The following is a 14,413-nucleotide window of genomic DNA, read 5'->3' as shown; positions in this document are numbered from 1 at the left end:
CATGGTTGGATCCTGGACTCTCAGGTGCTGAGTAGCAGCTGCAGTTCTGGCATCTGAAAATGCATCCAAGGCTGTGTGTTTGGGGGTTTTTCACTCTGCTGTCCTCCCAGTTTATGTGCACATAACTTGGACCTGAGGCTAAATCTGCTGCTGCTCACAAAGCCATGTGTTATAACCTAATTTCTTAGAGCTCTCAAATATTGAGAAGAAGACTGTACTGCTGGTGCTTATGGGATTTTACAGGTTAGGAAAAGTAAGGTATAAGCAAAAGTTCATTATAAGGTGTTGCCATTGACTTCCTGTTAGTGCTTTCCACTGTCTGGAGGTAATTTCTGTAGAGCACAAATGTGGGGAGCTGGAACAGAGCCTTGGAGAGGTGTGGCTGTGACAGGGAAAAGGGAATTTACTCCCAGCAAACACCAACCATGACCCGAGCTCAGGCTGGTTCAGTGACCATGGCAAAAGAAAGGGTCCACTTGGGCAGAGGGAATATTTCTGCAGCTGGGAGACAGTCAGAGCTCTTCTCATGCAGAGTCTGTTATTGCTTCCAGTGAAAATACTGAGCATGGTACTGAACAAAAAGTGAGATTGTTAATCTTCTTTTTCATCCTCCCTAATGGCCTGAAAATCTTTCAAATATTCCCAGCATTCAGTGAAAGATAAGAACACGTGGTGCTACCTGCATTTCTGGTTAACATGAAATGAAAATTACACTTTAAATGCAGCTCATAAGCAAGACCTGCCAGGATTATTCCTATTCTTCCTTAGGATCTGATAAAATTGTTTGTTTCAGGTTTTTTTCCATCCTCCCAGTTCTGGATTTACAGTATCTCTTCCTGCACACTGTCTCCACTGTTGTCTCTTTTACTTCCCTAAGTTTTATTATCTTGCTGTATGTTGTTAAATCTAAGTAGGAATATTAAGTACAGAACTTTTCCCATCAGTAAATGTTTTCTTTCCTATAAAATGGGTTCGTAGCCTGAATTTAACATAGCTGCATCTTTCCAAGGTATTGAGGAAGCTTTTATGTCCTTATAACTGATCCAACATTCCATCAGGACTAAATATTTTAAATATTTTTAGGAGTTTGATTTTGAAAATGTAAGGACAGAGATGAAATCCTCACCTCATTAAATTCTATGGAAGCAGGATTTAATTCTGCTGTTTCAACCCTATTGAACCCTATTTCTTTCCCATTCATATATTAATCAAGTTACTATCATGAAATCAGATCTACATAAAGAAAGGGCCTTATGACCAGCCAATATTATGACATAATATTGAATTCCTAGGCTTTAGTTTCACCAAAACCTCATTTTCCATCAGATGATTTGGAGTGAATATGGGTCAGTTGGCATAATAAAGATATAATAAGGCACTGTTAAAGGTGCCTGAAAATTTCAGTTCTGAACAGAGCTTCTTCCACTTTTACAACATAAATCATTTATGTTATCCAGGTGTGATGAATACTAAATGATCTATGGAAGAAATCATATTAACAGACTTCTTTTATTATTAGAATGACTGCAGGGAATTAGGGTCAGTCCCTTGAGTGAAAGATATGTAAGGCCAAATAATAAAATATGGGGGTTGGATAGCACATCATTTCAATCAGGTTTGAAAGTAATAAACACACAGAAGCTAAAAAGGCAGCACTTGGACTAATGGAGCCTTGAATTTCTTGCTCCTTGAGGGCTCATTTCTTCCTTCTACTGGACACACAAAGCTGCAAACCTTGTGTCACCCTGTGAAAATCCATCTGTGCATTGGGAGATGTGGCTCCTTCCTTTGGACCTTCAGCATTCCCCTGGAATTGTGGAAGGATGTCAGAGCAGAGTGGCCTCAGACCCTTTTGTGCCCAGTGATTTCCTGAGCCCCAACCCAGCCAGTGTTTGACTGGGGGGCTCCAGGTGCCTCCCCAAGGGAAGCTGGTGGCCCTGTCTGAGCTGTGCTACAGGAAAGGGAACATTCAAACTCCTAGAGAAGGATGAAACACAGTTCTCAGAACATGTTTAATCCCCTGACTCTGTTCTTCTGATGTGCATTATATAAATATTGGATAATATATCATCGAAACAAAAGGGTTATTTGGTACTGTAAGGGCAAACTTTAAAATCTGCTCTGATCCTTGTCTCTGAAAATGCTGGTCTTATAAAAGCAGTTAACAACAACTTTAACCTGCTTTGCAACTGCTTGAAAATATATGTCATGAGAAGTTTACCAGGTTTAATTACTGTTATTCAATACTAAATATACCTAAAGTATACTTAATTTCATATTTTTGTTTGATTTCAATCTCTGGTTTGTGCCCTTTTTTTGAACGGTTTCTCTATCTTCTCTCAGCCTAAATAATTTTGTTTTCTTTCTTAATTTGTTTTCCCACAGCCTGAAGAAAGCTCCAAATAAAATAGGAAAATATTATTAGAATTGTCACATCGAATCAAAGTTTCCATTCCCCAAAAGCATTTTTTAAGGTGAACTTAATTTTTGTTTCTCTTACTGGGCTCATTTCATCCAGATAACGGAGGAAAAAAGGTTGTTGTCTCCTTTTTCAGTTCAAAGTAATAATGGCTCCCAAGAAGCCCAAAGCAAAGTGCCAAAGTGTTCTCCACTGGCTTGACCTACTCTGGGGGGAGACCAGGAGTGACAAATCCCACCCCAGCAGTGACACTGAACAAAGAAGGCTCTGCCCAATTCCCTGGATGCCCCAGGTCAGAACAAGGTGGTTATTGCTGAGAATTAGAGAGGAGATGGAAAACATCTGGGGGTTTTTTTGCAGGAATAACAGTTCCCACTAAATGAAGTTCTTGATGTGTTTTCTTAAAAGGCTTGACTTGTCCTCTGGCCGGGGAGGGCTGAGGGACTGGGCTGAGCAGGGGCTGAGGGAGGACACAGTCCCTGGTCATATTTATCCATTCCCAATGAACACCAACATAAAACAGCTGCACTTGGCTTTCTGGTCCCAAATGTAGGTGATCTGTTCAGAACAACTGGGTGGAGACCACAAAGCTCTGGAGTCCCAGTGGACACCTGGGGAAGGTGCTGCCCCACATTTCCCAACACCCCACACCCCCTGATTGCTGCCCCACATTTCCCTCCACACCCCTGGTTGCTGCCCCACATTCCCAACACCCCACACCCCTGGCATTGTGTTCTCCTGCCAGAACACACCTCCCAGGGGCAGTCAGAGGGTTGGTTCTGCTTTGCTGAACGTGAAGCAGACCTGTCCTTTAGCTCCTGAGTTCTCCTTTAAACCCCGAGCAGGTTATTTGGGGGATGATTTCCTGGCCTGTGTGGGCCATCTGTCTCAGTACTCACAATCCCTGCTGTCTCCCCTGTCCAGCCAGAGGCCTTTTGGGTTTTTTAATCTTATCCCGTGCTGACAGGAAGAACAGCTTATTTTCTTCTTTTCAGGCACTGTGCACATGCTGTGTACATGAAGTTTTATGCTGCGCTTCTTCTCCCTAAAATAAACAAATGCAGTTCCTTCAAACCAGACTTATATCTTATGTTTGCAGGTTGTTTATTGTTCTTGTGTTCCTTGGATTTTTCTCCAGTCATTCCCCCTATTGCTTAAGTTAGACACAGTCTGCAGCTGAGATCTTACAAGCACCACATGCAGGGAATTGATTACTCTGGTTTTCCTACATCCCACAACATTTGCTTTTCTGTCAGAAGTGCAATATTCCTGACTTCCCTTTAGTTGTGACCTGTTTTGAAGAAGTTGCCTATTGACAGAGAACTTGCATTTACTGGATTGCTTCCAATAATCTTATAATAACTTCTTATAATCTTGCCTTCTGACATGTTTTTCAGACTTTAAAGAGTGGTGTTGTTTGGAAACTTTATAAATATCTGCATTCATCCTTCATCATCATACCTTCATGGGCTGAGGGAAACAGCTCTGGCTCGAAGTCACCCCATCTTTGCAAGTAAGTAGTGCAATTTTGCAAATGCTTGAGTGCAACAGAAATTAAAATCATTAATGGAATTTAATAACAATCCTTGGATGATTAGATATCTGTAGGATAAGATTCACAAGGGCTGATGATAGAATGACAATAACAGCTTGTTGATGAATGATACACTCCTTTACCCACTTGGTGAGTTCACCACTGACGTGTTTGTAGGAGTCAGAGCAGACAGACCCAAAGCAGCATTAGTGGTGCATTAGTGGTAGTCCAGCAATCACAAGATTGACTGAACAGGTTTGTGCATCACCCCAGGCAATATCCAGATCTTGAGCAGTCAGGGCTGCAGCAGCTCAGTCAGGGCTGATCCTCTCCAGCACCTTTCTCCTGAGGAGCAAACCCCGGGACAGTGACAGTTCTCCTGCCACATGCTCAGTTTACAGGAGCTCTTTCATCAGTGAACCATAAGATCAGTATGTTAATCTATTATTTTCGTGGAATCTGCTTGCCAACAAAAATGTTTAACTTTCTCTTATTTTTCAAATTAATTAAAAAAATTTTAAAAACCCTTCTTAATTGATTGTGAACGAATTAATCATTGCTTTTGTTTAGTTAATGGGTGACATAAAAAGAAAATCTTATTAACACATCCATCTTTGTAATATAATTTCTGTAATTTTCCATGGAAAAATTGGCAAATGCCAAAGACTTCAGAAGTTTTATTTGATGTAAAGGCATCAGTCACAAGGCCTGAAAAAGAGTTGTGGCTACCAGTGCCATAAATCAATATAGAATGGATGGATGATAAATGGCTTCCTGGCCTGACTAGATCACTGAAGTACAAGTAAAATCAGATGGACAATGTGTCACCCAGTGTCTGATCTCCCCAGACAGAAACTCTTCTTGTTCTGGGTAACCCAGAATACACTGTTAATTCAAAGGGTGATGCTCACAGGCCTGCAGGCAATCAAACCTGGAGCAGAACTGCAGTGGGTACCTGCAGGTCACTGTGCAGGGCAGCTGGGAAGGGAGCTGAAGGCAGAAAATGAAAATATTAGAGTGGAGGAAGCAGCAACCACAGAATATGATGAATGATTTGAGTCAGCTGCAGCAATAAAGCAAAGAAGGTCATAGTGAAAACTAAGATTACAGCTACCAGCACTGAATAATGCAGCACTAAAGAGATGAAACTTCTCAGCTCCAGAATCAGGAGATGGGATTCAGGGGGAAAAAAAGTAAGAGAAATCCTTGATAGCTCACCTCAATCAACTTAACTCTTAACAATAATGGCAAAAGATCTCCCAAAGGAAACGTTGATCCACTGGGACAGGCATGGTGTTCATATTCTCAATTAGCATTTAATTACATACCCAGAAGCATTTCTAGACTATCAGAAAAGTGAAAGAAAAAGTCTGCTTTAAAGTGAATGTGTGATTGTCACCAGCAGAGATTGCTATTTCATGAACTGTTAATCTCAGTTCAACGTGGAGACTAATTTGGGGAGCAGACTCCATTAGCTGACAGTTCACAGCTGTAGCACTCCCAGGGAAATCCTGAGATGCTTCTCTGAGCTCCCTGACTGTCTGCAGTGGGCTCAAGACAGGCTCTATCTCTGTCCATCTGTCTGTCTCTCTCCCCTTCCCTTCCTCCCTCTCACAAAAGCAGGCAGAGATTTTATTTGCAGGCCAAGTCCTTCCCTTTAGTGAATGTGATTGATTATGATTCTGTGAATTCTGAGTTATGACTCATAACACATCTTTTTTGCCTTAAAGCTCAAGTATGGGCACTGTTAGCTGTTTAAAAATATCAGCTTTCCAAAAAATAAATACAAATGAAAAATAATTAAGGTCATAGACATCACAGTTGCTAATGAACCTTTGAAAACGTGACCCACAGCTCTGTGACTCAGGGTTTAAAAGACAATTGCAAACAAAGAACTGTAGTCTTTAATAAAACTCAGAAATCCTTAGAGGGTGACTCATGGTTATTCAGTGTGAACATTGGTGATACTGCTATGCCAACTCATTAGTATTTATTTCATTTTAGTTCCCAGAAACTACTCATGGAGCAGGGCAGCTCATGCTGGGCACTCTCAAGCCCATGGCCAAAGAGATGAGGTCTAGAGCAGTCCCTGCTGCTGTGGCCCAGCCTGGCAGTGTCCTCACCAACAGGAGCCAGGACATTGTTCTTCTCTCCTCCTTACATTGGTCACTCTGAACTGCTCAGACCACGGGTCACATTTATCCTCTCTGATACTGAAAGGTAGAATACATCCCTTTGAACCTTTCCAAGCAAAGGCAGTGCAAAAATAAATCTGAAAGCCTTTTGTTCCTGCCCTGAATTTGTTTGTAGTCACAGATGGCCAAACTTGCCCATCAGTGAGCCAGGACAAGGTGCCCGGGGCACCTCTGAGTTCTGAGTGTTCCTCCAGTGTGGGCACACTGGGCAGGGGGGGTGAGGCTGAGGAGGATCCCCAGCACGGAGCAGACTGTGCTGTGAGCTGGGAGTCAGGGAAGGATGAGCTCAAGGTCAGCCCTCATTAGGAATGTTGGCAGTGGAACTGCTGGTGCTTTCTGCTGCTTCCTGACAGGCAGCTTTTTCCCTGGGGAAGAGAACGTGGAACTGCATAAAGCATTTGCTCTGACATGATTTGTTAACATATTCTTGCCTCTTTAACAAACAAACTGTTCTGATAGTTTTGTAAATATTGCATTGCAGGCACAAAAGCAGATTTTCAGGGTTGGCCATGTATCTCTAATCTCTGTCCCTGCAGGGCGTCGTACTAATGATGATTTGTTGTTTGGAGTTTAATTAAGAAAAAAGTTAAGCTTTACTTACTTGTGTTCTTACAATTAAATGCAAATAGGTTTAAAAGAACCTGCTTAGGTATGCAAAGCTGAATAATACTGACAATCCAATAAAAACAATATGTATAAAACTGCTTAGCTCCAAAACAAGGCAGAGGCCACGAGCTGCACAACAGGCTGGTTTGGGTCGATTTGCAGGGAGTGAAGTGGTGGTTAATAAGTAACTTTAAATCTCATTCAAAATAATAGATACTAAATAGTTTTCTGTCTTAATCAACTCTCCTCCTGGCCATATGAGCAGATAACTGTTCCTGTAGCCACAGGTCTTTTTTTTTGACGTTTTCACCGATTCTGGTGTGTTTGAACATTTCCTTTAGTTCATTTTTTCTTAAGCAATTCTGGGTTTGTTTTTCACTGCTTCCTTCCATGTTGGACCTGCTTGTACATCCAGACCATCATATTTGACCTGATCCTGGACAAGTGCAATCTGAATACACATTCTGCCTTTGTATCTGTCCTGAGTCAGATACCAAGCACATTATCCTACACACAAATGAATATACATGCAAATGTCTCATTATGAAAGTAGTGAGAACTGGATGAAAATAAAGCACAGTTTTAATATTCATCGAATTAATCATATGAAAGCCTTGCATTAGCAATTAAATCATGTGGAGAAGTGTCATCTGAAGAAGTTCTTTAGGGGCACATCAGGGTTTGCAGCCCAGTTTTGTGTCCATTCTCAGCAGAGCTGTGACTGCTGTCAGTGGCAGCACTTGGGTGCTACCAAAGCTTTGGAAGATTTTCTAAGTGCCAAGAGACCATTTTGGTGCAGAGGAATCAAATACAATTTGCTATTGTGTGTGAGTCTGTCTGAATGTTTTCTCTGAATGTGATGGGGAAAATGTGTCTGATCCACCAGGAGAGTAATTTTATTCATTTCCTGTCTGAAATAGAGTGAAATTAGTTCCAAGATGTAGTTTTCTCAATGATTTTCCTGCTCACAAATTTATGATAAGGTTAAGGGACCTGTGAGAGTGAAAAGATATTGATGTGAATGGGAGATTCCATGTTTTTGCTCTGGTGAGAGTCTATTCCTAATTATTGCTGAATGTTTTGCCTCCAGTTTATGACTCAGGAGTCACAACTGGTACACCCCAGACCACAACATCAGAATGTGTTTTATCTATTTAACTATAAACAAGCCAGAGCATCGATAAGAATAAAAGAAATGCTGCAGCTACATTTTACTTGGTGTGATTTGTGAGGAGGAATAATTATGACCATTTCACTCGTGCAGCTGTTTCACTAAGAAAAACTTCATTTTCCTCTGGATTGAGTGACCCTGATTTAATTCAGTTTAAAATTAATAGAAAAAGAAACCAAATGGGTTACTAATGACCTTTTTTTAATTATTTCAAAAGGGCAAGCTTTGAGAAATTAAGGGAACTTGTCAGAGAATTCAGCTGTGCTGAAGAGCTCCAACCCTTGGGTGTCAATGAGGGTTGATGGTTTTGAGGTTGCTGTTGTTAATCAAAAATGAAAACCTTCCTAGAGTTGTCTTCACAAACTTTTGAATTCCTTGCAGGAAATGCTTTTAAACCTACTGGGTGAGTGACTGCTCAAGCCAAGGATGTTACAGAGAGCCTGTGGGGAGTGGAGAGATGGATTGATCAGCAAACAAATCCGAATCAGGAGTCAGAAAGCTTATGGAAAAAGGTAAGAACTGACCAAAAAAAAGTACTCTGGCAAAATTAAAACAATTAAATCTGGTAAAATAAAAGCAAAATGAAAGATTCATGCAGTAAAATTAAAGATAATCTCTGGCTCCAATGGAAAATACATTGCTTGTTTTTTCAATGCAGTGTTGAACTGGAAGAGGAGACAGGTCATGTCATGATACAAATAGTCAGAAAAGCCCTGAAAAGTTGCTACACTGGGGCAAAAATTAAGGTTAATTTTTAAAGACTAAAAGACTTAGTGCATGACATGGCCTGTGGTGTGAATTTCTAATAGATGTGCTGCTTTATTTCTAGTTTCCTTTAATGCTGTGATCTGTGGCACAGATCTGCACAGCGGCCACCTAAACATTCCAACAGGGATTTACTCCTCATCCTGTCCTGAACTGTTTAATTCCCCTGTAATCCAGTGACCACAGGTTTTCAGTGTGATATTCCTCAGGGTTCTTGCAGCTTGTCCTCTCATTTCTGGGGACCTGTTTCAAGGGCATTGCAGCTACTTCAGGCAGGGAAAGACCAGTCAGACTCCAAGGTGGTTTTGTTTGTGTGCTCCAGCCAAGAGTTCCAACATCTGCCTGTTTATTACTTTGATTCTTGGTGCTCATGGATTACATTTAACCTTCTCTCATAACTCTCTGTGTGGATGGCACAGAACGTTCTAAATTTAGTATCATTTTACAATATTCTTAAACACTTAGGGTTTTATATGTTGTGTATAGAAAACCTCCCCTTCTTTTCTTCTGCCATGAAGATGGAGTAGGAATTGGTCTGTGGAATGTACTGTTTGCAGTACTGTGGTAACTTCTGGAAATGTTTCCTGGCCAGGGGCAGGTCAGGGTGAAAATGCTGCTCCTGGCTGGGCACACTTGGCTGCTCTTGGCTTTGTGCACTTCCACTCAGAGCTGCTTTCCTCCCTGTTCCCTTTGGAGCCATAGAAAAGGTGCCTGCTCTGACATATTAGAAAAGAGAATAATCTAGACACTAACTAGATAAACTGTTGTTAAATTAAGGCAGAATTGAAATCTTTGTAATAATTCCAAGCCTATGTTATGTAGGAAGTGTTCTGGATTTGTTGGTGCTTTTCTTAGCTCAGAAGAGATTTGTGTGGGCATCTGGGGATTTATTTGCTCCTGTAGCAGAGCTGGTGAATGGAGCATTCCTGTCCATTTCTTCAGGATAATCCTGAGGGGCTCCTAAAATGGGAATTCCAGTTAATCAGGTTGGGTTTGGGACACAGAAGGCCAGAAAGAGTGTGTTTGTGTCTTGTGTGTCAGGAAAGGTGGGAACAGGAGATGCAGTAGTGTGGATGTACCTCTGCTCTGAAGTGAGTAAAGGAAATATGTTAAATAACATAATGCCCTCCAAAAGTACAAAAGCAGTAGGCAGATCCTCAAGGAGCTTCTTGCTTCCTCGGAGTGATCCTGAAAGCTTCAGGAAGCTCAGTGGGATTCATCACATCCTTCTCCTGCCAAAGCAAAAGATTCACATCAGTTTATGTAATAATATGATAATATTGTGCCCATTAAAAATAGATTGTTACCAAAAACATCTCTTAGAAAACAGTCTGTACAGCCTCAGTTCTTTTCATGACACTATTGAAGAATTTTTGCAAACTCAGATTTTCTTTTTAAAGCAGTTGGGATTGTTCCACAGTAAAAGTGAACTAACCTTATAAGTCAAAATAAAAAGTCATCCTGGAATTAGTATTTTATAATTGAAAACTTTTCCAGAAAAAATATTTTTAATTTGAGCTTTTTTGATATAGAGATGAAATTTCTTGGTCAATTAACCATCACTGATGAGCAGACAAGGAACTCCTTGAGCAAATTCATGCATAACATGTTGGTGTTTAATTCATTGCAGCCCCAAGGCACAGCAGAGAGGGGATGGAGCCATCTGGGAAAGGGGTGAGGGGGGAGTTGTCTCCTGAGGGAATTCCAGCCTGCCCAGGATCAGTGGCTGGTGGATCAGAGGCTTGTGAGCCCCGTGTGATCCCACCCCTGATTCCGGAGTGATGAGCATGGGAAGGGAACTCAGCTCCCCCTCCTGCCGTGTCAGCAGGGCAGGGGCAGGACCAGCTCTGTCCCTCTGGCCCTGGGGGCAGGACTGAAGGTCTGGGAGGCCAAAGGACCCCATTCCTGTTCCTTTCCTTCCCTCTTTAACCCCACTCCTCTCACAGCACAAATGGGATGTGAAGTCCAGGGTAGTGGAAGGTCCCCCCTCCCTGCCTGGACTGACTTCACCTTCTGACCCAACTTAAAGTTGTTTTACAACTGAAATTAAGTGCCCAGACACAAAACCACCTCAGAGTTCAGTGAGAATGGAAGGGCATGGAGCTCTGAAATAATTGGTCTGATCAGGCCAAGGTCAAAAGGTGCATTTGGAAATAAACTCTGCCTATTTTTTGTATTTCAAATTAAAATACAATGATGGATTAGAGAAATTGAAACTCAGTAGTACTTTTGGTACCTCTTACACAAACTGGCTAACTGGAATTCAGCTCTTAAATCCAAAATGAAGCAGCCAGAGCCTCAGAAGACAGTGATTAAGACATTAAAAGGAAATGTTCCACCATTAATATTCTGAAGTGTGCTCAATCTCACATGTCTTACTGCAGCATCTGCTTCCAAAATGAGTAATGATGCAAAAGAAAGGGGAAGAAGAAGAAAAAAAAACTAAAGCAATTTTTTTATAAATACTGAAGCTTAAAGAAAGAGTCATCTTGAGGAAGTTGAGAGGTTAAATCAAATATTAATCCTTAAAAGCAAGCAAGACATCCTAGGATGGGCTGAGTAGTAAGAATAATGGTTATAACTCAGGGTGAAGGATGGGTGAGGACTTCTCCAGTAAAGGTGATCAGAACCCAGCAGCCTTCCTGCTTTGCAAAGGTGCTTTTCTTTGTTGACTTCAGCCAGTTATTGCTGGACTGGCATCAGTGTTAATGCTGAGAACTCAAACCTCCATCTGTATTCAGCAGCAGAGGAATCTGCCCTTAGTGCTTTCACAGGCTCAGTTTGTTGCATTTCAGGATGTATATGACATTGCAGGGGTATGTTTTGCATTTAATGTATTTTAGATTGTGTTTTCACCTTTTTTACTTCTCTTAAAAACCGCCTCAACATCTTTTTAGTGAGATCTCTGTGACTTTTCTATCCCCTGCCTCTATCACATCAGGTTGCCATGGCAATGGTATGAAAATGTTCAGAATCACAAGACATTCATGAATCATTCGAGCCAGGTTTCTGAAATTTAAGTTAAAACAAGTAACTTAGAGGTGACCCTGATGCCTGTGTCTCACCTGAGCTCAGTTGCCAGGACTGGGGGTGGTGTCTGTGTACAGGTGTGTGCACACACTGGTGTCTGTACAGGTGGGGCAGGAGAGGAGCTCGGGCACTAATAATAATTAATTATATTATTAATAATAATATTTATTATTTATTTTAATATTTATTATTTATTATAATAATTAATAATAATTAAAAACCCTCAGGGGTTTTCTTCCCTTCTCCCTCACCAGCCCCCACCATTAAAGAGCACAAGGTTTAATCCCACATGTGTCTGCAGTCATAACTCGGTTTCTGTCCAGAGGCCAAGCCCCAAAGGTCCCTGGTCTCCTGTGTTTCCCTGTCCCTGGGCAGTGCCAGCAGTGCTGGGGGAGCCCCTCCAGTCCCCAGGAAGGGTGGGGGTTCAGCCACTCCCACAGACTTTGTCCTGACTGCTGGAACTGGTTACCCAGATCTACCAGAGATGCTCCTTAGCCCTCCCCAGCACTCTTATGAAGCCTCTCACAGTATTTTCCCAGTATCTGTTCAAGTCCCTGTGCAAGGAATTCAGCACATTTAGGACCCATTTCCAGACCTCGTGTCGTTCTCCCTCTTCTCTTGTGGGTGTCCAGCTGACACTCAGGGCCTGAAATCAGACCTAAAGCATCAGCTGGGGGGTTTTCAGTACCACTACAAGAGCAGAAAACCAACTTCATGCCTCTGACAGAACAGTTTCTATATCATAATACAGTGGCTGATTTTCCTCATTATCATGACATCTGCTCAACTAAGGCTCCACAATAGTCCTTAGAACACCTTTTGCTGAATTGCTGCCCACACTGGCTTTAGTGTACCTTAAAATTCTTCCTAGGTAGAGCAAATCTATCTTGTTCTTTTGAATAGCATCTTTTTTTCCCAGACCAAATGTCCCATTTGTCAAGATCAGTATGAGTTCTGAGCACATCTTCCTAAATTCTCACAATCTCTGCTAGTCTGCAAATTTAATAAACCTAATCTTTATTTTGTCTTCCAGGATAATGTGAAATTATGGACTAAGACAATACACTTGTGTAAACTCATTCCCATGCTTCCTTCTGCTTTGATAATTCTTGTTATCTGTTCTTTTTTAAAATTAAATGGAGAAAACCTCAAAATTATGGAGAACTGCCTCCAGTGCCTATGAATCTTGTATCTCAGTGTGTCTGCTTGCCTTAAGTTATACTGAAAATGGGATATAATGTGCCTGCATTGCTCTGAAATATCTACAGTAACTGAGGCAGGTATCAAGTACCAGAACTGCTTCAGGTGAGGTGGTGAGGAGCTCCAAGGGGGATGGTGTGGATAACCAGGCAGCTTTTCCTGGCACCTGCCCTGCCCTGGTTGGGCTGTTCTGGACTGGGCAGGGAAGGGCAGCTATTCAGACTATTCAGAAAATAAGGAGCTTTTGAAAAATTTGCTTCATGACTGTAAGTCCTGCAATGTCTGTAAAGTCAAATTCAATAAATTGCAACACAGACAAGTTGGGTCCAGGAAAAAAATGTGACACTTTGGCCACATTCTCTGTCTCGGGTGTCCTGCTACAGCTGGTAATTGGTTTGGTGACAGAGTCAGCTTTTCCTTCCTCTTGCCCTGAGTTTATAAAGATCCTTTCCCCACACCCTGGAATGTGCATTCCCTTTCAGTGCAGGATCACATTGCAATGTTAATTCTGTCTTCACAGGAGGGGAAATGTGAGTTATTGCCACAGAGATCAGGAGTCCCCAAAGTTCTGTGTATGGCCGTGGCACACACAGGGGCCAGCTCAGGTGTGCAGGTGCCTGCCCAGCTCCATCAGAGAGTTCTGGAAACCAGCAGTGAGAACAAACACGACTGACTGAGGAATTGCTGCATTTTGTCCAAGCCAAGGTCAAACCCAGCTCTTCAAACACACACAGAACCTCAACTGAAGTATTTTGTCAGGGCAGGCCCAAGAAAAGAGGCAAAAGCATGAGATGTGGAGACTGTCCCTGGCAGCAGCTCCCAGGCTGGGCAGTGCCAGTCTCATCAGCTCCCAGGCTGGGCAGTGCCAGTGTTATCAGCTCCCAGGCTGGGCAGTGCCAGTGTTATCAGCTCCCAGGCTGGGCAGTGCCAGTCTCATCATCTCTCCTGACAGAGGAGACAACAGCCACCACTGCCATAATATTACAGAACATTATCTCCTTGAAGGGATAGAAGCATAACCCTGATATATTTGGGCAAGTATTGAGCTAAAATTGTCCCAAGCAGCTGGAGATGCCTTCAATTCCAGTGATTGGGAGCCTGTAAATGCATTGCTATTTTGTCTCCTCAGTGCAAATGGGTTGTTTTTTCAGTTCCCCAGAGCTGCTGGAGCTGATGTTTTTAAAATTAGGACAATTTTTTGTTATCATCTTTAAAAACAGGTTCAAGATCCCACCTGGATGAAAGCTTAGGCTGGAGTCCCAAGTTCTGGGAATGCTGGAACCCAAGATGTTCAATGTTCCTTTTCTTCCTTGGGGCATTTTGGTGGATAGAGATGTTGTGTTATACCTCAGTGTTCCTGCATATCACCTACAGCTGACCTAGATTTGCAGGGGCTTATTTGATTTGTTTCTTGACTTAAAAGTTACTCTTGATTCTGTAATCTCATATTTCCTTAGACCCCATTGAACATGGTACATTCTGACCCAGTGAGG

General features: G+C 42.0%; 1 protein-coding gene across 2 annotated transcripts in view; it reads left to right on the top strand.

Annotated features, from left to right (window-relative positions):
• Window positions 1–3,867: 3,867 nt before the first annotated feature.
• ATP10B (ATPase phospholipid transporting 10B (putative)) overlaps window positions 3,868–14,413 on the top strand; it is a 174,681-nt gene continuing 164,135 nt past the window's right edge. For both annotated transcript variants that reach the window (XM_027682687.1, XM_027682686.1), the window contains exons 1-2: window positions 3,868–3,932; window positions 8,307–8,437. The gene's annotated coding sequence lies outside the window, so the exon portion shown is untranslated. The remainder of the gene's footprint in view (window positions 3,933–8,306; window positions 8,438–14,413) is intronic.

Source organism: Neopelma chrysocephalum, unplaced genomic scaffold (genome assembly GCF_003984885.1).
Source record: "Neopelma chrysocephalum unplaced genomic scaffold, ASM398488v2 Primary Assembly neopelma1_63, whole genome shotgun sequence".
In the NCBI taxonomy this organism is placed as follows: domain Eukaryota; kingdom Metazoa; phylum Chordata; class Aves; order Passeriformes; family Pipridae; genus Neopelma; species Neopelma chrysocephalum.
Note: the sequence above shows the minus strand (reverse complement) of the source record. Positions and strands in the feature narration are given on the sequence as shown.